We start from the raw sequence: 21,212 nt of genomic DNA, 5'->3' as shown, positions 1-21,212 counted from the left end.
CTTCACATTCTTTCATCAGTGCTTTGCAATTTTTATTGTAAATGTCTTTCACGTCCTTGGTTAAATTTTATTCTGGGTGATGGGAGGGCAGATCTTGGCCTCACAGTTAAACTGTTAAGACACTCGTGTCCCATTTGGAGTGCCTGGGTTCAATACCCGATTTCACTACTTACTCCAGCTTCCTGCTACTCCAGACCCTCAGAGGCAATGGTAATGACTCAAGTAATTTGCCTTCCATTTCTGGGACCTGGGTTGAGTTCTTGGATTTTAGGCCTGACCTAACCCTTTCTGTTGTGGCATTTAGAGATTGAACCAGCAAATGGGAGCTGCCTGTCTCTGTCTGTGTCTCTCTCTCAAATAAATTTTTAAAAATTAAAGCTTATTTCAAGATATTTCATTTTTCTATAACTATTGCTAGTAGGATTGCTCTTAATTTCTCTGTTAGTGAGCCCATTATTGATGATAAAAATACTGCTTATTTTTAGGTCTTGATTTTGTTTCCTGCAGCTTTACTGAATTAATTAATCAGTTCTGATAGTTTCTTGGTAGAGTCTACATTACTCTGTATAAAGAGTTACATCATCTGCAAATAGGGATACTTCAACTTCTTTCAACTTCTTCCTTTCTTTCTTTCTTTCTTTTTTTTTTTTTTTTTGGACAGGCAGTTAGACAGTGAGAGAGAGAGACAGAGAGAAAGGTCTTCCTTCCATTGGTTCACCCCCCAAAATGGCCACCATGGCTGGCGCGCCGTGCCGATCCAAAGCCAGGAGCCAGGTGCTTCCTCCTGGTCTCCCATGTGGGTGCAGGGCCCAAGTACTTGGACCATCCTCCACTGCCTTCCCGGGCCACAGCAAAGAGCTGGACTGGAAGAGGAGCAACCAGGACAGAATCTGGTGCCCCGACTGGGTCTTGAACCCGGGGTGCCAGCGCCGCAGGTGGAAGATCTTAGAAAAAAAGATCAGAGGCCGGCGCCATGGCTCACTAGGCTAATCCTCCGCCTTGTGGCACCGGCACACTGGGTTCTAGTCCCGGTCGGGGAACTGGATTCTGTCCCGGTTGCCCCTCTTCCAGGCCAGCTCTCTGCTGTGGCCAGGGAGTGCAGTGGAGGATGGCCCAAGTGCTTGGGCCCTACACCCGCATGGGAGACCAGGAGAAGCACCTGGCTCCTGCCATCAGATCAGCACTGTGCGCCCGCCGCAGTGCGCCAGCCGTGGCGGCCATTGGAGGGTGAACCAACGGCAAAGGAAGACCTTTCTGTCTGTCTCTCTCTCTCACTGTCCACTCTGCCTGTCAAAAAATTAAAAAAATAAAAAATGAAAAAGAAATGCAGACATCTTTTGAAAAAAAAAAAGAAAAAAAGATCAGAGCCAAAGCAAATAGAAAAATTTTTTCTTATTTTTTCTTTTTTTTTTTTTATTTGAGAGGCTGGTGTTGTGGCATAGCTGGTAAAATGACTACCTGCAATGCCAGCATCCTGTATAGGCACCAGTTCAAGTTCTGGCTGTCCCGCTTCCAATCTAGCTCCCTAATGCACCTGGGAGAGCAGTGGAAGGAGTCCAAAGTGCTTGGACCCCAGAATCCTTGTGGAAGATCCAGAAGATCCTGGATCCTGACTTCGGTCTGGCCCAACCCTAGTCCTTTATGTTCGGTTCGGGAGTGAACCAGCAGATGAAAGATATCTCTTTCTGTCTCTTCCTCCTCTGTGTACAACTCTGCTGTCCAAATAAATAACACAAATAAAAAAAAAACAATTAAAAAGTGATTGATTTATTTGAAAGGCAGAGTGATAGGAGGGAAGGGGGGGAGGGAGGGAAAGAGAGCTTTCACCTGGTGGTTTCACAAATGGCCACATCCAGGTCTGGGTCAGGCCAAAGCCAGGAGCCAAGAACTCCATCCTGGTTTTACACATGGGTAGCAGAGGCTCAAGTACTTGAGTCATCATCTGCTTCTTCCAAGGTGCATTAGTGTGGAGCTAGATTAAATGTGGAATAACTGGGGCTAGTGCTGTAGCATAGTAGGCTAAGCCTCTGCCTGTGGCACTGCCATCTCATACGGTTGCTGGTTTGTATCCAGGCTGTTCCTCTTCCAATCCAGCTTTCTGCTGTGGCCAGAAAAAGCAGTGGAAGATGGCCTAAGTGCTTGGGCCCATGTATGTGTGTGGGAGACCCAGAAGAAACTCCTGGCTCCTGGCTTCAGAACAGCCTACCATTGGCCATTGTGGCCATTTGGGGAGTGAACCAGCAGATGAAAGAACTTTCTCTCCATCTCCCCCCTCTCTGTAACTCTACCTCTCAAATAAATAAATAAATCTTTAACAAAAAAGTGGAATACCTGAGACTGGAACTTGCAGTCCAGTATGTGATACAGGCTTCCCAAGCTGTAGCTTAGCCAACTGGATCACAATACCAACCCCAGATCTTTATCAATTCTTCCATTGTACTAACATTTGGTTTGGTTTATTCTTGTTTTTCTAGGTCCTTGATATACATTGTTAGGTTGTATGTTTTATAACTTCTTTTTTTTCTTGCTCTTCCTTTTTTTTTATTGAAAGGCAGAATGACAGAAAAAGAGGGACAGAGAGAAAAAGAGATGTTCCATCTGCTGGTTCATTCCCCAAATGAATGCAACTGCCTTGGCTTGGCCAGGCTGAAGCCTGGAGTCTGGGACTGCATGTGAGTCTCCCACATGAGTTGCAGGGACCCAAATACTTGGGCTGTCTCCTGCTGCTTTCATAGGCACATTAGCAGGGAGCCGGATCATAAGCAGAACAGGCAGGACTCAAACAGGTGCTCAGATATGGAACATCCATGTCATGAGTGGCAGCTTAACCCCGTGTGGCACAACACCAGGCACTGATCATTTTTTTAATGTAGGGACTTACTATTTTATATTCATTCTTAGGAATCCCCAGAATTTGTATATTTCTCTTAATATTGGCCTGCACAGTTCAAAGGCTATCTCCATTTTATATCCTTTTTTTTGGAGGGGAGGGGGTCTGGTTTATTCCAAAAGATGTCTTGAATTTCAGATCATATTTTTTTCTTAGCTTGGTCTAGTCTGTTATTGAGGCTTTCAGCTGTACTTTTTATTCAACACTGAATTCTCCATTTTCATGATTTCTGTTTGACTCTTTTTCAAGATCTCTGTATCTTTGCTGAATTTCTCATTAAAGCCATGAATTGTTTTCTGGCTGTTGTTCATCTCAGAGTGTGTTTTCTCTTGTATCTCTTTGAGCATCCTAGTAATCATTACTTTGAATATCAGGTATTTTTAAGTCTCTTTTCCTTGGAATTTGTTACTTAAGCATTACTTTGTTCCTTTGGAGGTGTTACACTGCCTTGCCTTTTCATACTTCAGTGTTCCTACATGGATATTTGTCATCTGGCAGAATAGCTGTTTCTTTCACAAGATTGATTTGTTTATTTGAGGCAAAGTTACAGAGAAAGGGGAAGAGACAGAAAGAAAGATCTTCCATCCAGTGGTCACTCCCCTAAATGGCCACAGTGACTAGAGATGGGCTGATCCAGAGCCAGGAACCAAGAGCTTCTTCCAGGTCTCCCCATGCAGGAGCAGGGGCCCAAGTACTTGGGCCATCTTCTGCTGCTTTTCCAGGCCATACCAGAGAGCTGGATCGGAAGAGGAGCAGCTAGGACACAAACCAGCACCCATCTGGGATGCCGGCACTGCAGGTGGAGGCTTAGCCTACTAAGCCACAGCACTGGACCCTTCTTTCACTTTTAATCAGTTGATTTTGTGTAAAAGACTTTTTCCTAAAAATGTGTGTTTGGGTATCTGGTAAGAATTTTGGCTTTATTTTAATTTGGATGCTGTGAAGTCTCCCAATGTCTTTCATAGCAAAGGATGACAGTGGCATTTGGGACATGGGGTTCTCTTCTCAGTCCTAGAGGAATGCATGGTTCTTGGGAGCAGCTCATATGGTGGCCCAGGGCCACAAGGGTGCCATCCCTCAGTCCACTGTGCCTGAGATGCAGGAATGCTGCCCTGAGGTCTGACGTGGTTGCTCAGGTGCTCACGTTGGCAGGGATGTGTTTGCTGTCACAGAGGCACTAAGTCCAGCAAGGATTCAGGAGTTCCTGGAGTGCCAGCCCCATGCTTCCATACAATGCCTGAATACCCATCTGCCTTTTTTTTTTTTTTTTACCCCAGTTACTCTCTCTGTGTTGTACTGCCTGGAGTTGAGGGTTGAGGGAGGATTGGAATGAGCAGTCTTGTGGCCACCTATGCTACAATGCTAGATCAAACCTAAGTCCTTCAGCCTGCAAAAAAAAAAAAAAAAAAAAAGGCCTGCAGACTCGGGTATGGTCAAGTGCAAATTTGTCATGACCTGCCAACTGCTGACATGGACTTGCTACCTGAGACCACTGCAATCAACCACATGTGATGTCGGCCTGGATATAAGTCTAATTCACTGGGGCTGTGGTCTCCACCTGTGACAAGGGCTGGTCCTCTGTCTACAAGCACTGACCGTGGGACTATTAATACCTGCCAAGCAATGGTTTTACCAGATCTGTGATGCAGTTCTGTGCTCACTTTATTGCCCTACTCCCTCATGGCTGGACCTTGTTCCTCGCTTGCCTGTGGTTGGGGAACAGGGATGGGGGAGATCTCTTGGCTGTCCATTTTGAGAGTAAGTTGGCATTATCTTGTAGTTGTGTGCCAAGCCCTTAGGAGGTTGAAGGTGATGCAGGGAGAAAGAGTTGTCTGTTCCTACATGGGTGTAGTTCTTCATCTGGTGTTAGGGCAGGTTTGTCTCTGTCTGCACATGCAGGTCTGGTTATAGGAGCCTTGCTGTCTGTCTGGTGCCACTGTAGTGGGACTGCTACTGATCTCAATTTCCTGCCCTACTCCTTTGTGGTTGGTCTTCTTTGCTGTCTGCTTGAAGGTAAGCAGCTTTAAGGCTAGGTCCTAACTCACTTTACTGCCCTGCTGCCCACGGACTGGAGTTTGCCCTTCTGTGTGCTGGAGTTTGAGGCAGGAGTACATGGCTGAGGAGGATCCAAAGTCTTAGTCTGTGAGTCCTGTCCAGGAGGCAGAGACCATGGCATCCTCTCTGAGTCTGGATTTCACAGTCGCAAGCCTGGTCTTGAGTTTCAAGTCTAAGGTCTGGACTTCCCTCTTCCCCAGGTAGTAATTGTTTCTCTCTAGACTGCTCGGAGCTTGGGGAAGGGTGATGTAGTAAAAATTTCCTTCTTACCCTTAAAAAACAAGAAAAATGATTGATTGATTTGAAAGGATTAGCATCAGAGACAGAGAGAGAGATCTTTGATCCACTGGTTCACACCTTTGGCCTCAATGGCTAGATCTGGGCTAGATCAAAGCCAGGAGTCAGAAACTCCCTCAGTATCTCACAGAGGTGTCAGGGGCCCAAGCATTTGGACCGTCATCTGGTGATGTTCCAATTGCATTAGCAGGGACTGGATTGGAAAGCAGAGTCACTTGAGACAGGAACCTAAGCTCCCAAATCAGCTGTGATTTAATTCACTGTGCCACAGTGCCCCTTGTTGCCTTCTTCACTACCTTGTTATTTTTTTTTTATTTTTTATACATTTTTTTTATTTGACAGGTAGAGTTACAGACAGTGAGAGAGAGAGACAGAGAGAAAGGTCTTCCTTCCATTGGTTCACTCCCCAAGGCTGCTGTGGCCGGCGCTGTGCCGATCTGAAGCCAGCAGCCAGGTGCTTCTTCCTGGTCTCCCATGCAGGTGCAGGGGCCCAAGCACCTGGGCCATCCTCCACTGCCCTCCCGGGCCACAGCAGAGAGCTGAACTGGAAGAGGAGCAACCGGGACTAGAACCAGCATCCATATGGGATGCCAGCACCACAGGCACTGTGGTCACCTTGCTTTGGCTTTTGTGAAGGTGACTTAGTTTGTGAACAGCTATTCAAATTAATATCTGTGTTGAGAGAAGTTCACCTGAATATCTTACTCAGCAGCCATTTGGTCCTTCCCAGGGAGAAGTTTTGAAAGTTAGTTAGTTTAGCTTTTTGAATCTAGAAGTTAAATTATTTCTTGAACAAGAAAAAAGCCACACATCAATTTATACTCTCTTGAACTGCTGAGTGTATTTTAAAAATGATTTGAAGTCTTGATAGTAAAGATTTTTATGTATCTTTATAAGTAATCAGCAACTTGAAAGGATGCAGGAAATACCTTCCCATCATTCACATTTTTTGGCTTAGTACCTTTTGCATTCATAGGTAAGATTGTCATACATCCCATTTAAATAATAGACAGCAGTTCAAAGTATTAAAGGAGAGAGTGATAGTGGGACACAATCCTTCTTTGGACAACAAGATTTAAAATTCAGAAATTTGAGTTCTAGTCACACTCATACAATAAAATTTTATTTTATTTAATGATATGAGCTGATTGGAATCAATTAATCTGGCAGTTATACTACAGATAAGGGGGATCGACCTGAATCCTCTCCCCTCCATGCCACCATCTTAAATTTCTAAGGCCTAGATATTTTAATTATTTTTCCACAGATTCCTACCTTAGTAGGTAGCAGAGGAAGGAAGGACTAGAATTAAGCTTCCTTTTCTGATAGCATTGTTTTCCTGACTTCATTTCGTTGCCTGATTTTTGTTGTGAATTTATAATTATATGATACAAACTTTGTATGTTCTTAAGAATAAATACATGATTTAGGGAAGCAAAATGGAAAAAGCACAAAGAAATAAGACAAAGTTGACATCTTAGCTCTGCCACTTACTAAACGTATAACTTGAGGCAAGGTAACTAACCTCTCTGATTGCTAATTACCTCATCTGTAAAATTATATTTTCAATAGCACCTATGTCATACAGTTGTAGTTACCTATAAATTGTGTGGAACCCCTGGCCCCATTACATAACATATAGTTAGTAGGTAACAAGTTTTCTTTCTTCATATGTCCTTTCCCTCTCTCTTCTAAAGTTTCCTTTAACTTTCAATCAACTGTTTCACCTGACAAATTTGGCCCTTATCTCAGAAAGTTTTTTTAAAAAATCACTTATAGTTCTAAATTGGTAATAGATGAGTATTTTAAGAATCTGATTTATCTACAATTACTTGTAGCTTATATAGTGTGAATCTTTATGTGACCTGTTCTTATATTTAGTCTAACAATCTCATTATATTTAGTCTAACAATCTCATTGTCAGGTGTTCTTATTTCTAGTTTCCGTATTTGTTCCAGAAGCACCACAACCTTTATAGTTATGATTTCAGGGAGCACAATATGTGCAACCTTGTTGTTTTTTTTTTTTTCAGAAACCAAAGACAAAACATGACCTTTTGTTGTAATCTCCACAGTGGAGACACTTTTGAGAGGAGAAAGAAATATTTTTGATTGATGAAAATGTCTTCTTGACAAATGATAGTAGAACTGGTCAGTATCTCTTTTTATATATTGTATGAGTATAATTTCTCTGAACTAATTGATTACTTAAGGCTCTGAAATTACTACCTTCCATTAAAAAGGTTAGCTGATTTTTGTGTCTGTAGCCTTACATTAACTTATTTTTGCATTTATAGTCTTGAATTAAGTAACCAAGCTGGTTTGACCCTACTGTTACAGTGTGAGCTCCTTTCCTTTGGAAATCACTTCAAGCCATTTTGATTATCTTCCACCAGGCTGTATGTGTTGTGTGTGTGTGTGTGGGAGGGTTGTTTAAGCTTGCTTATTTACATAGTCAGCCATAAGCCCCATCATCCAAGGCATGTCAGTGTTTATCTTCGAGTAGACAGGCATTCGTTTGAAACATAGGGTAAGCTGCTCTGAATCAGTCCCTTCCCCTACACAGACTTGTTTTTGTTGTTGTTGTTGGCACTGTATTCCAGGTTGAAATGCCTCCGCGTCAGTGCCATGGGTCACTGTTGGTAATATATATTAGTGTGTTGTGCTTTGTAGGTATGGTGGTAAAAATACGTAACATAACTACATATTTGGTCAATAATACTGAAGTTATTTGAGGAAATATTGCATAAACATTCAAAAGTGGAAACCTTTTTAAAAATTTACAACAACTTCTTATTTATTTACTTACTAACTTGCTTAGTAGTAATATATTGAATTCTAATTTTCATTATCTGATATTTGACTTCACAGCAGGTTGTTATACTCAACAATATGGTTTAAGGGAGAAATTTTCAAAGAAATTTTATTAGAAATGGAGATTTAAGATTTGTCTATTTTGTAGACACATTGCCTTGATTGTTGGGACACAGTGGCAGCAGTTAATTTTTTAAGATTTATTTTATTTATTTGAAAGACAGAGTTACAGAGAGAGGTAGAGCCAGAGTGGGGGGATCTTCCATCCTTTGGTTCACTTCCCCAGATAACTGCAATGGCCAGAGCTGAACTGATCCGAAGCCAGGAGCCAGGAGCTTCTTCCAGGTCTCCCACATGGGTGCAGTGGCCCAAGGACTTGGGCCATCATCCACTGCTTTCCCAGACCATAACAGAGAGCTGCATTGGAAATGGAGCAGCTGGGACAGAAACTGGTGCCCATATGGGATGCTGGCGCTACAGGCTAGGGTTTTAACCTGCTGTGCCACAATGCTGACTGCTGTAGCAGTTAGTTTTCTCATTTTATTGTTAATCCAGGGCTTTCAAGTACTTTTCAGAGCTCTCTCTCTCACTACTCAAGAGAATACATCTTCAGTCATTCTGCATATCTTCCTTGTACTTCCTTTGTAGACAAGCCTATGTGTTAAAACTAATAGACTCAGGGGCCGGCACTGTGGTCCAGTGGGTTAACACCCTGGCCTGAAGTGCCAGCATCCCATATGGGTGCTGGTTTGAGACCCAGCTGCTCACATCCTGTCCAGCTCTCTGCTATGGCCTGGGAAAGCAGTAGAAGATGGCCCAAGTCCTTGAGCCCCTGCACCCACACACCCACATGGGAAACCAGGAAGAAGCTCCTGGCTCCTGGCTACAGATTGGCACAGCTCCAGCCTTTGAGGCCATCTGAGGAGTGAACCATTGGATGGAAGATTCTCTCTCTCTCTCTCTCTCTCTCTCTCTCTCTGCCTCTTCTCTTTCTGTGTAACTCTGACTTTCAAATAAATAAATCTTTTAAAAAAGAAAAACTAATAGACCCAAAGGAATCCAAACACAAGCTCCTCCTCTTGGAGAACTTGTGCTTTAGTTAGAGAGAGAAACTTGGAAATAACTAACACAGCTGATAACTGGGGTTACAGTGGAAGCTTTTATCAAGGATCTGGAAAAGACCAAATGGGGTAATTGAAATTAAATGGTACTTAGGAGGAAGATCTGTTTGCTCAGCACTCTAGAGGGGCAGGAGTTTGCAGGGAGATGAGTGATAGGAACACAATCTTCATTTTCTGCTCCTTAGGAATGTATCCTTTTGGTTTCTTCTGCAGTTTGAGAGTGGGTTAGATTTGGTTTTACTTTAGTCAATGACAGAATTGTGCCTTACTGATAAAGATAGCTAATGTGACCCACAATATGGGTAGTCACATAGCTGAGTATCTGTTTCATGTGGTGACAGTGTTACTTTGCATGAACTGCTATTTTGATTAAAGTTTTAAATTTAGTTATATTTGAATCTTATCAAAATATTTAACTGAGAGTTGAAAATGAGATCACACACTATTTGAAATATTTGATAATGGGTATTATGTGCCTAGAAATATAAGGAACATCAGTAAGATAGCTATGATATTAAAATTAGCTTGTTACTGAGAAAAATGTTGAAAGTTAAAATATGCCCCGGTATCATCTGTGTATAGGGATACAATTTATATTATAGGGTTATATGTACAGTATTCAGAGATAGAGAAGTGGTTTAGTCTGGTTGACATATTCTCAAACAGCTCCAAAAACTTTATTCTAATCAACCTGTTCAGATTAGGAAACTAATTCAGGTGCATGCCCTTTAGAAGCAAAACAGGATAGTTGCATACTCTGAACTCTCACTTCTTTTTAAAATGTCCTTTTAGGTCTTAAAGTTATCTTGAACAGCACAATTCTGCTATCATAGAACTAGACTTAGACTTTCTGTTCTCTGGATTTTCTTTAGAGCACAGTAATAAGTTCACACTCTCCAAGGTAGCTACTGTTTTGCTCCATCCTTTCTCTGTGTTGCCACACCTAGAACCTACTTATCTCCTTTGTACTTTGTAAGTCAGACTTTTTCCCCATATGAGAGATTTGAGTGAAGGTGGAAGGGCATAAGAGAAATGAATAAAGCCAAAGTGATTTGTTTAGTGATTTTACTACTGCCCCCTTTCTCCTATGCCATCAGAGCTGCTGATAGATTCTAAAGAAGGAACAACCATTTTCCTGCTTCTATATCATTAGATGCCATTTCTAATCATAGTATTTTATGTATTCAACTCAGAGGCAGAGATAGAAAGAAACAGAGGCAAACACAGAAAGAGAATCCCCATCTACTGGTTCACTCTCCAAATGACTGTCATGGCTGGAACCAAAGCCAGGAGCTATTAACTCAATTTAGGTCTCTTGCATGTGTGTACGGACCAAGTCACTTTGCCATCACCACCTAATGGGACTACTATAAAGGCTGTATAGAAAAATGAGATTTTGGGGGGTGTTAAACCTCAGTTTTACAGTAATATTTCTGGAAACATCTATTTGGTTCATAAAAAGATATCTGTGGGGCCGGCACCGCAGCTCACTTGGCTAATCCTCCACCTGTGGCGCCATTACCCCGGGTTCTAGTCCCTGCTGGGGCACCAGATTCTGTCCCAGTTGCCCTTCTTCCAGGCCAGCTCTCTGCTTTGGCCTGGGAGTGCAGTGGAGGATGGCCCAAGTCCTTGGGCCCTGCACCCTCATGGGAGACCAGGAGAAGCACCTGGCTCCTGCCTAAAGATCAGTGTGGTGCACCAGCTGCAGTGTGCTGGCCGCAGCGGCCATTGGAGGGTGAACCAATGGCAAAAGGAAGACCTTTCTCTCTGTCTCTCTCTCTCTCTCACTGTCCACTCTGCCTGTCAAAAAATAAAATAAAAAAAGTAAAGATATCTGTGGTAATATAATTAAATTTTATGGCATTTATTGGGGGAATATTCAAATTATTAGGAATATAGATAACACAATAGCAAATTTAATATACCAAAGGGAAAATCAGGACCAGATTTAGGTTCTGTTAAAGTATTTGAACTTTAAAATAGTTTAAAATTTTTGTAATAGGGTCACTTATAGCTAACAGAGTTTTGATGAAAATTTAATTTGGAAAAGGAAATAAAAAGAAAATGGTTAATCTTTCATTGTGATTTGGAGAAACTGTTTTTGAAATATTAGTAAGAAAAATGCTACTCCTGGGGCCAGCACTGTGGTGCAGCTGGTTAAACTGCTGCCTATAGTACGCCGGCATCCCATATTGGCACCAGTTCAAATCCCAGCTGCTCCAACTCTGATCCAGCTTCCAGCTAATGTTTCTGGGAAAGATGGTGCAGTAGAAGATGGCTCAAGTGCTCAGGCCCTTGCACCCATGTTGGAGACCCAGATGAAGTTCCTGGATCCTGGCTTTAGCAGTGACCAGCCCCAGCCGATGTAGTCACTTGGAGAGTGAACCAGCATACTCTAACCAACCAGAATATAATCAGAAACCTAGAGGAGAATAATTGAATGGCTGAAAGGTCTGCTGATTAAAGTATATTTCATCACAGGAAGGCTTTACCAATCAATCCTATTTTCTTCCATTTAGTCTTATTTCTCATTTCTCCCTTTATTTAAAATTTAAGAAGATGATAGTTTATGATGTCAAAATAGACTGAAATATGCAATAAGTGTAAAGTCTGAGCAAATGACAAAGGTGTATAGATTTGAGATTTTTAAAAGCTAATGTCCAGTAGTCTCCTCTTATTCCCTAGTACATTCTAAGACCTCAGGAGTGTTGTGTACATCCGTAGATGCATGAAACCACAGAAAATTCACGCCTTGGCCCTCCAAACTAAGTCCTTACTATCACACACTATGGCTGAAACTTCTGTAATTTTAGGTACAAGGCTAAAGTAGCCTGACATTCTTTTTCTCCCCTCACAAGATCATTGATAAAAGTTTCATCCCTAATGTAGGTCAACGTCAGGGTATATATTTTTTCTTTAATAAGTCCAACTGTTTTACCTTTTTAGTTTGCTTTTCTGTGAGATACCTGAATTACCACATCACTATTCTTGTGCTTTGAAATCATTATTAAACAGAATAAAGCTTCCTTGAGCATAAGCATTGTGACTCCCTAACAGCCACTCTGATGACTTGAAATGGCTCCCAAGTGGCTAATGGGTGGTAGTGTGCACAACATGGATACACTGGGCAAGACAGAGCACAATGGCATGAGATTTCATCACGCCACTCATTACCACGTATAGTTTACAACTCTGAAATTGTTTACTTCTGGAATTTTCCATTTAATATTTTTGGACCCTCATTGACCAGGCATAACAAGCCGTAGAAAGCGAAACTGCACATAAGTGAGGACTACTGTATGAGCATTAAATGGACTGGTAACAGATAGCCCTGATGGGCATATGAGAAATGCCTCTAAAATAGAAAGGAGAGGTCTACAGACAAAACCATTATTTAATGTAGGGACACATAGCCATGTATTTTTGAACTGTACACCACATATGGGCGAAAACAACTTTAAAGTTTTGGAATGTATTGGTACTCTGCCTGGCGCTGCAGGTGGATAAAGGATGTTCAGCCAGTAAAGTCTATGCAGATCTTCCAAAATCTTAAAAATCTGAAACACTTCTGAATCCTAACCATTTTGGATAAGGATGTTCACCTTGTAATGATTTTTAGTGAGTTTTTTAGTAGGCTTAGGTGGTGATGTACATCTCCATAAGCCTCTGTGTATTGTTTATTCAAGTACCTTAATCCCAACAAATTTGAAGTACATATTTGACCTTCAACTAAAGTTGATCACATGACCCATTTACTTTCTTTTTAACCTGTCCTTTCTTAGTTCTTTTAGACAATCTGTTGCTGAGTCTGGTTATATCCATATCTAGGTGCCACCATTGGTACCTAATAGAGCTAACACTGCTGCCACTGAAGATGGACTTTCCTCACTTTCACATGTGTATGTGACAAGAGTTTGGTGAGAGGAGACAGTGGCTGAGGGTGGTGGTGGTGACAGAAATACCATGGGAAAAGGCAATGAGAGGGATGGGAAGGAAAAAGAAACTCTTACATGCTTATCTGATAGTTCTGACTAGTGCCACTATGCATTTAGAATTATGACATACTGTATAAAAGCCTCTTTTAAGGAATTATTTTGATTTATTTGACCACATGTATTAGTTAACAAAGTTTTTTTTTTTTAAATTGAATTGTATTTAGTTACACAGAAATGCACAAATACACACACTCTCAGTGAGAAGAAAGAGGAGAGAGAGAGAGAGGAGAGAGAAAGCTTAGATCCCCTAGTTGGAGAGAGAGAGAGAGGAAAGAGAGAGAGAGAAAGCTTAGATCCCCTAGTTGGCTCTCCAAATGCCACAGTGGCACTTAGGCCATGCAAACACTGGAGCTGAGAACCAATTCAGGTCCCCTCCTAGGTGGCAGAGACCCAAGTACTTGAGCTATCACCTGCTGCCTCCCAGAATGTACATTAGCAGGAAGCTAGAGATGGGGGTAGAACTGAGATTCAGATCAGACACTGATATGGGATGTGGGCATGTTAACTGACTTTTTAACCACCAGGTCAAATGTCTGAACCTTTTTACTTTTAATGTTTGTTTTCTTTCTCCAGTTGTACTACATATGATTATGTATCATGTGTAGATTTATCTTTATATTCCTTGAAACTTTACAGTTTTGCTTTAAAACCAGTGTGTGTGTGTGTGTGTGTATTATCATTGTTAAAATATTTTGAGCTTCACTGTTCAATATGGGAACCATTAACCATATAAATTTTGACTTAAATTTGTTTAAAATAAAATATGTAATTCTTCAACTGCATTAGCCATATTTCAACTTCTCAGTTACTATGTGTGATGAGTGGTTACCATTTTGGACAGTTAGTTATGGAACATTTCTGTATTTTCAGAAAATTTTGTTGGATAGTGTTGGTGTAGAACTTGTAGAGTGAATGATAGATTCACTTAAAATGTAACTTATTTTCATCTTTAAAAAGAAAATATTTAACAGAAACATCTATTTCTATTTTTATAATATTCCATGAGTCCATCTAGTGTTGGAAAACATGCTTTAAGAGATAAGATGGAGACCAGCATCATTGTGCAATGGGTTAAGCCACCACCTTTGACAGCAGCACCCTGTACAAGGGCAGGTTTCAGTCCCAGATGCTCTGCTTCCGATCCAGCTCCCTGCTAATGCCTGAAGAAAAAGCAGTGGAGGGTGGCCCAAGTACTTGGGCCCCTGCCACTCATGTGGGAGAATGGATGGATTTCCAAGCTCCTGGCTTTGGCCTTGCTCAGCCCTGGGTATTGGGGCCATTTAGGAGGTGAGCTGGTGGAAAGAGGATCTCTCTCTATCTCCCTCTCTGTGACTCTACCTTTCAAATAAATAAATCCATTTTTTGAAAAAAGAGATAAAATGACCTTTTAATTAGGACTTGGGATTTTACTAAATAAATGCCTATTTTTAAATTGTTGGAAAAAAATTTGTTCTTGACTGTATAAGTATTTCCTTTTCAGTACTGCTTACATTACAAACTGTGTGGCCAATTCTTTACCTTGTTGTAGAAAGCTAGACATCAAGCTTATGTCAGTTATCCTACATACCAACATAAATGAGGTAGGATGGCAGTAAGAAGAGAGTGGGGGAGATATGCAGAGAAACGTCTCAAAGAAGGGAATTTTTCCTTATGTATTGATGATATCAGAAATGCCTTTAGGGGCAAGTATTTGGCCTATCGGTTAAGATGCCTACATCTCACATTGGAGTACCTAAATTTGATCCCTAGCTCCAGTTCCTGATTTCAGCTTCTAGCCAAGGTGGACCCTGGAAGACAGTGGTGATGCCCAAAGTACTTGAGTCCCTACCACCCATATTGGAGCTGTGGATTGAATTCCTGGCTACCAGCTTTGGGCTGGTCCAGGCCTGGCTGTGCAGCCATTTGGGGAATGGACCAGTGGATGGGTCATCTCTTTTTCTATCTCTGTTTCACTCTATATCTCTGTCTCTCAAGTAAATCAAGAAAAAAATCAAAAGAAATCACAGTAGACCACAGAATAGAAAATTTATTCACTTCAGATAATATCACAGAGATTTCCTGGTACAGTGTCCTTTCCTCACCTCATTTCTAAATGTTGATCCTGTTTTTAAAAAATAACAGAGTTACCTATTATATATTACAGTTTTATGAAATTAAAAAATGAGGTAAAAACATTCCATAAAGTTAAACTTATGCACATTTTCTTGATTGCTTTTATGAAAGAATAATTGAATTTCCCTACTTTAATGTGACTTTAGAGACTGCTAAATTTTAGTTTTGAAGGAAAAATATATGTTTTTGTAGAAAATCAGGCATTATATCTGACAGTCCATCAGGTTTTTTTAAATTCAGTTCTTTATGTCCTTGTGGATATTGAGGTGGAATCTCAGGATTTCTCAGTTCAAACCTTAACCTAAAAATCATCGTAACTCTAGCAGTCAGTCCTCATGCAGGGAAGTGTTCTTTGCTTTTGTTTCAGTGGGGCCTCCTCATATGGGAACATGTTTCATCTAGACATATGAAGATATTCGTATTAGGCTGATGATAATTGTGCATTCTGTTTTTATATGTATTTAAAATGTGTCAGTGATGTGCCCTGATGTTTCATTATGGAGGGAAAAAAGCACTCCCAGGCCACAGCAGAGAGCCGGACTGGAAGAGGAGCAACCGGGACAGAATCCGGCACCCAGAGCCGCGGCGCCGGCTGTACATCATTTTTTAAAACAATTAAATTTAACAGTGAGTGGCCACCGCCTCTGCCGCTGTTGTTGAGGTGGAGGCCATGGAGGCCATGGAGGTGGAGGCCAAGGCCCCAGTGCAGGGGGCGCACCCAGGGCTCAGGCCAGGCCTCAGTCGCCATGGCGCAGCCCCACCATGGCACAGAGCCTGCAGATGGAGATCCCCAACTTCGGCCACGGCATCTTGGAGTGCCTCAGAGAACAGCGGCTGCAGGGCTGCCCTGTGACGTGTCGGTGGTGGTCAGGGGTCAGGCCGTGCTGGCCGCCAGCAGCTCTTACTCCTGTTCAACAGCAGCCACAGCACCGTGGTGGAGCTGCCGGCGGCCGTGCAGCCGCAGTCCTTCCAGCAGACCCTGAGCTTCTGCTACACGGGCCGCTGAGCACGAACGTGGGGGACCAGTTCCTGTTCACAGACACAGCGGGCTTCCTGCAGATCCAGGAGATCCTGGAGAGAGGCGCCGAGTTCTTCCTGAAGGTGAGCTCCTGGAGCGGCGACTCGCAGGGCCTGCACACCTAGGGGCACCCTCCTCCGAGCCACAGAGCCCCGTGGCGCACACTTCCAGCTGGCCCACCTGCAGCTCGCCGCTGCCCCTGGTCTCAAAGGTCAGGAAGGAGCAGCAGAAGTCGGACTCGCTGCAGTGCAAGCCCGCGGCCAAACGGCTGTGGGACGGTGGCCCCAAGGAGGCCAGGGGCGGCGGCGGCAGTGGCGGTAGCCGCAAGATGGCCAAGTTCTCCATGCTGGACCTGGCGGCCAACCGGCAGCCCCTGCAGCAGGTCCCCGCCGGGGTGGCCTTTGCCGCGGGGGTGGGGGCAGGGCAGCCGGCCAGCGGGGCGGTGGTGGCCGCTGCGGGCGTGGGAAGCGGGCCCAGCACGTCGGACCGCAGGAGCCCAGGCACCTGGAGCGTCTACACCAGCGACAGCCCGACTCCTACCAGGAGGACGACGCGGGGGAGGAAGGCTCAGACAAGCAGTGCCGGCAGATCTGCAACAGGTACACCGTGCACAGCGCGATGAACGTGGGCCAGACAGCCAAGAAGGTTGAGGCCCTCCCGGAACCCACAGACCGATCAGGGTGCGGCAAGATTGGCGTCGCTCCTGGCTGAGCTCCTCGACCAGATCGGCACCCGTTGTCACCCCAAGCTCCAGGACGAAGGCGGCCCCTCCGAGAAGCCGGAGCTGGTGACAGGTGCCAAGGTGTGCATCATGAGGGCGCAGCTCAGGAACCCGGCACCAGGTCTTGCCGCAGCCACTCCTCGCCTCCTTTGACCAGAACGCACTGGCCCCCAGCTGTGGCACCGGCAAACCACTAGACAGCCGCGCCCTCCACGCCCTCAAGAACCACTGCCGGAACTTCAAGGAGAGCAAGAGGAACGCCATCGCGGCCGGCGTGTGCCCCAACGCGCGCCAGGTCCTGCGCCAGAGCTGGATGCCCAAGCTGAAGCTGCTCACCCGAGGGCGACCCTACACCGCCTGCATCAGGGACTCAGGCAAGATGGAGCCGGAGGTGACGGGCGGGGAGTACAGCTTCCAGCCGGCCAGCTATGGGGCGAGGCGGCCCTCGGCCGAGGCCCTGCAGTAACCGCGCCCCCACACCGCACCCGGGAGGGCCGTCACACTCCCCCACCCCACCCGGGGGGGGCCATCACACTCCCTCACCCCACCCAGGGGGGCCATCACACTCCACCCACCCTACCCGGGGGGTCCGTCACACTCCCCTACCCCACCTGGGGGTCCGTCACACTCCCCCACCCCCATGTCCTCACACACCTTGGTCAGGAGCTACTGTCTGTCCCTCCCCAGGCCCCGCAGGGGTCACTGCATGTTCCTGGGTCCCCCTCCCCCGTGTCCCAGCCCCTTCCCCAGTGTGAGCTGCTGGCTGGGGTGGGCAGGGCCGGCAAGGGCGGGCAGGCAGGGGCGGGGGGCAGGCCCAGGTTTCCTTCTTTCACACATGGCTCCCCCTTCCTTCACCCCAAGCTTTGTGCCCCCCACACACACACCAGTCCGGGCACGGGGCAGGGGCCTGCCTGGTGGAAGTCCTTCCTCAGCCTCCACTGAGACTGGATGGGGGTGCTCAGGACCCCTCCGCACCCCCACCCACCCCCCAGTGCTTCCGCGCCTCCAAAGCGCCTACCTGCCTCCTCTTCAGTCCCTGCGCCTGGGGGCCGGGGCAGGCGAGGCCGTGGGCACTGCCCGTGGTACAGCCGAGCCAACAGGCTCAGAGCAATGCCACAAGCAGCCTAAGGTGGCTGGGGGTGGTGGCCCAGCACCTGCTCTCACCCCTCCAGCCCGTGTCCCCTGGAGCCCCAGGGAGGGAGATCCTCAGCCAAGGAGCCTCTTGTGTGTGAGTGTGTGTATGTGTGTGTGTGTGTGTGTGCATGCGCACGCGCAACTTGAATGAAGGTAAAAGAGGCAGAGTGGGACCTGGGTTGGAATGGGGGGTGGGGAGCAGACTTGGAGGGGTGGGGCTGCTGTCCTCTCCTCCGCTTCCCACCCCCACCCCTGCCCTGCCACCCCCACCCAACCGGGACAGGGCCCAGCCCCTACCCGTGTACAGAACATTTTTTTAGCTACTGAAATATTTTAGTATAAGATTTCCTTTTATTTTTCAAACCACCTGGACTGGGTCTGACCCCACCAGCCCACCTGCAGGTCCCCAGTGGGGGTGGGGACGCACTGTGGAAGGCAGGATATGGGGGGGACATGTGCTGGGCAGGCAAGCGGAGTGCGCGTGCGTGTGTGTGGAGTGTGGCTGTGTGTTCCTGACTCGGGACCCATGGGTCTGACCTGCTTCCCTCCCTCCCTCAACTTCTCTGCCCCCCCCCCACTGCTGTATTTCAAGGGAGGTCCCTGGCCTTGGCTGGTTGGGTGGGCCTGGTTCCCCCAGGGGCAGAGCAGGGTCTGCTTGGGCCGCTGGCAGTTTCTTCTCACCATTCCTCTCGTTTTCGCCTAGGGCAAGTGTGTGTGTACACGAGTGTGTGTACGCGAGTGTGTGCGTGCATGTGCACACGGAGGGTTCTTCCCCACCCCCACACCTCTCGCCTTCTCCCCCCCATTACCAGCCTTTCTGCCCCCTGGCTCTGACTTCTGTGTACACCTTGTGCCCGACGATCTCGCTTTCCAGGTGGAGCATTTTAGGGGGGGGGTTCCAGTGTGGGGTGGGGAGGACCAAAGAGGATCACCCCACACTATACCCTTCCAACAGCATCACCACCAGCCTGCTTTGGCAGGGAGTCTCAGCCTGGCCCGTGACTTAGCCCCCAGCCACCCCGAGTGTGTATGGGAGGGTCGGCACCCCCTGCTAAAGCACAAGCTCCTTAGTCCCCACCCCATCCCCGCCCCAGCGCTGACCCCAAAGCACAATATCCTGGTCTCTTGGCAAGCAGCTGGGGCCGAGGGTGGGCAGGGGACTCCAGCCAGACCCTCAGAGAACAGTGGGCGTGCCCAGGTGTGTCCAGGCCTCCAAGGCCTGAGTAGGCACACTGGCTCCCTGGAACTGGGGTTCTCCTCCCTCCCCACCTTTTCCCGCGGTAGGGGCGCTCTGCAGTGCCAGGGCCAGGTGGCAGAGCCCAGTGGTCTTCAGGGACCCCAGGAGGTGGCCCCTGGCTTCCGGGCCTGGGGGGGCAGGCCGGGGGGGTGCAGGGGAGGGAACTTCCCACCAGGAGAGCCAGACAGGGCAGTGCCTTAGCTCAGGAGCCCCCCCCCCCCCCGGCGGCCAGCTGCTGTCCCTTCCCTGAACTTCTGTAAAGGAGGAGCGGCGTCTGGAAATGTGAACCCCGGAGTATCCGTGATAGAATAAACTAAACGCCTTTGTGACAGAAAAAAAAATTCTAGTCTCATACAAATTTATGTTCATATCTTTGGAAAATATTACTTTAATATAATTAGAAATAGATATTCCTATGTAATCATCAGCTACATGTACTTACTATTTATAAGGGTTCATTGCATAGTCTAGTGCATTTCCGTGTCAGAGAAAACTATTTTGGGACATGGCGCTATCTAAGCAGGAATTCTTAAGGGGGAGGGCATCAGTTGCTGCTGTGAAAGTTTGATTCCCTGAGAAATGATGATGACACTGATGGCCGTTCTTTTTAGTCAGGCACAGTGTTCCTTTCTGAGGGATAGGTCCAGAGTCCTCAACACAGTGGTTCCATGACAGCCTCTGGTCCATTAACATCAGTGTAGAGATGAAACCTACATAGGGTGCCTCTCCCAACTTGGTGCTGATTGTTTTCAGGGACCCAGTGCCTGCAAGGTAGAATAGTTACCACTAGATGGCACTCCAGCCTTTAAAAGGAACCCTTCAATGCCCATGCCGCTAAACTATTCCATTCAAGGCTTTTGTACACCTAAATGACCCAGGTTATGAACCCTCACAACAGCTGTTGTTAACCTACCTTCTGAGTGCAACTGGTGAAAACTCATCTCTATGTCCTTAATTGTGGTACTCAGAAATGAAAAATTTGGGGAAGAAATCAAGGATTTCAACCTTGCCTTGTTGCTAGAAGCAATTTTGCCCATAATATCTGGAGTATCATGTGTCTTTCTAGTGTCTCTTGTCTTCCAACTTATTCAAGGGAGGTGTGTTTTGTAATTCTCATTCCTTTTTTCTCTCCACCAATTATTTAGTTTTTTTCTGAACCTTAGTTTCCTCATTTGGAAAGGGAGATAAAAAACACTCTCTCCAGAGGGTTATTGCAGAGGTTAGAGGAGATTTATGTAAAATATTTGTTCATAAATAGAATTTTTGACATTTTGATGACATCATTGTTAGAGTTTTGCTATTTATTTGTGCTCTCTCTCTCTTCTTCCCACCCTCCTACCCACACACTCCTTCTCTCCACATACCTCTATTGTGAGTATTCATGAAAAATGTGTCTCAAGATAGAACCATACAGGCATTTTGAAAAGTTTGTGCTGAACTTTTTTTTCCAGGAACTTTTTGATGTGCTCTTATATATACCTTTTTATATAAGGCAAAATTTAGCAATTTCTTTTTAGTTCAGTTGCACTTCTGGAGGTCTTTGGGGAAGATGCGTATTTGCCGTGGTCAGATTTTTGAGCTTCAGGCGTTCAGTCGGTCATATTCATGGCTGTTAGCCTAGTATGTGAGGTTGTCTTCTCCTCAGATGATAGGGTGTGGTGGGTAATGACTGCAAGCACATGTGGATAGGATGACTAGAGCTTTCAGTGGCTTTCTTTTCAGCAAGCCTCTCAAGATATTGTTACCAGGGTTTCAGCATTGATGATAAATTTTAAATTATAGGTTTATTTGTGACATTATGAAATTTGAGAAAAATTCA

The 21,212-nt window shown here is 45.5% G+C and overlaps 1 pseudogene; it reads left to right on the top strand.

The window, feature by feature from the left end:
* Nucleotides 1-17,488, top strand: part of LOC127486380 (nucleus accumbens-associated protein 1 pseudogene) — a 33,865-nt pseudogene extending 16,377 nt beyond the window's left edge.
* Nucleotides 17,489-21,212: the final 3,724 nt, after the last annotated feature.

This window comes from Oryctolagus cuniculus, unplaced genomic scaffold, assembly GCF_964237555.1.
Source record: "Oryctolagus cuniculus unplaced genomic scaffold, mOryCun1.1 SCAFFOLD_164, whole genome shotgun sequence".
Classification (NCBI taxonomy): Eukaryota; Metazoa; Chordata; class Mammalia; order Lagomorpha; family Leporidae; genus Oryctolagus; species Oryctolagus cuniculus.
Note: the sequence above shows the minus strand (reverse complement) of the source record. Positions and strands in the feature narration are given on the sequence as shown.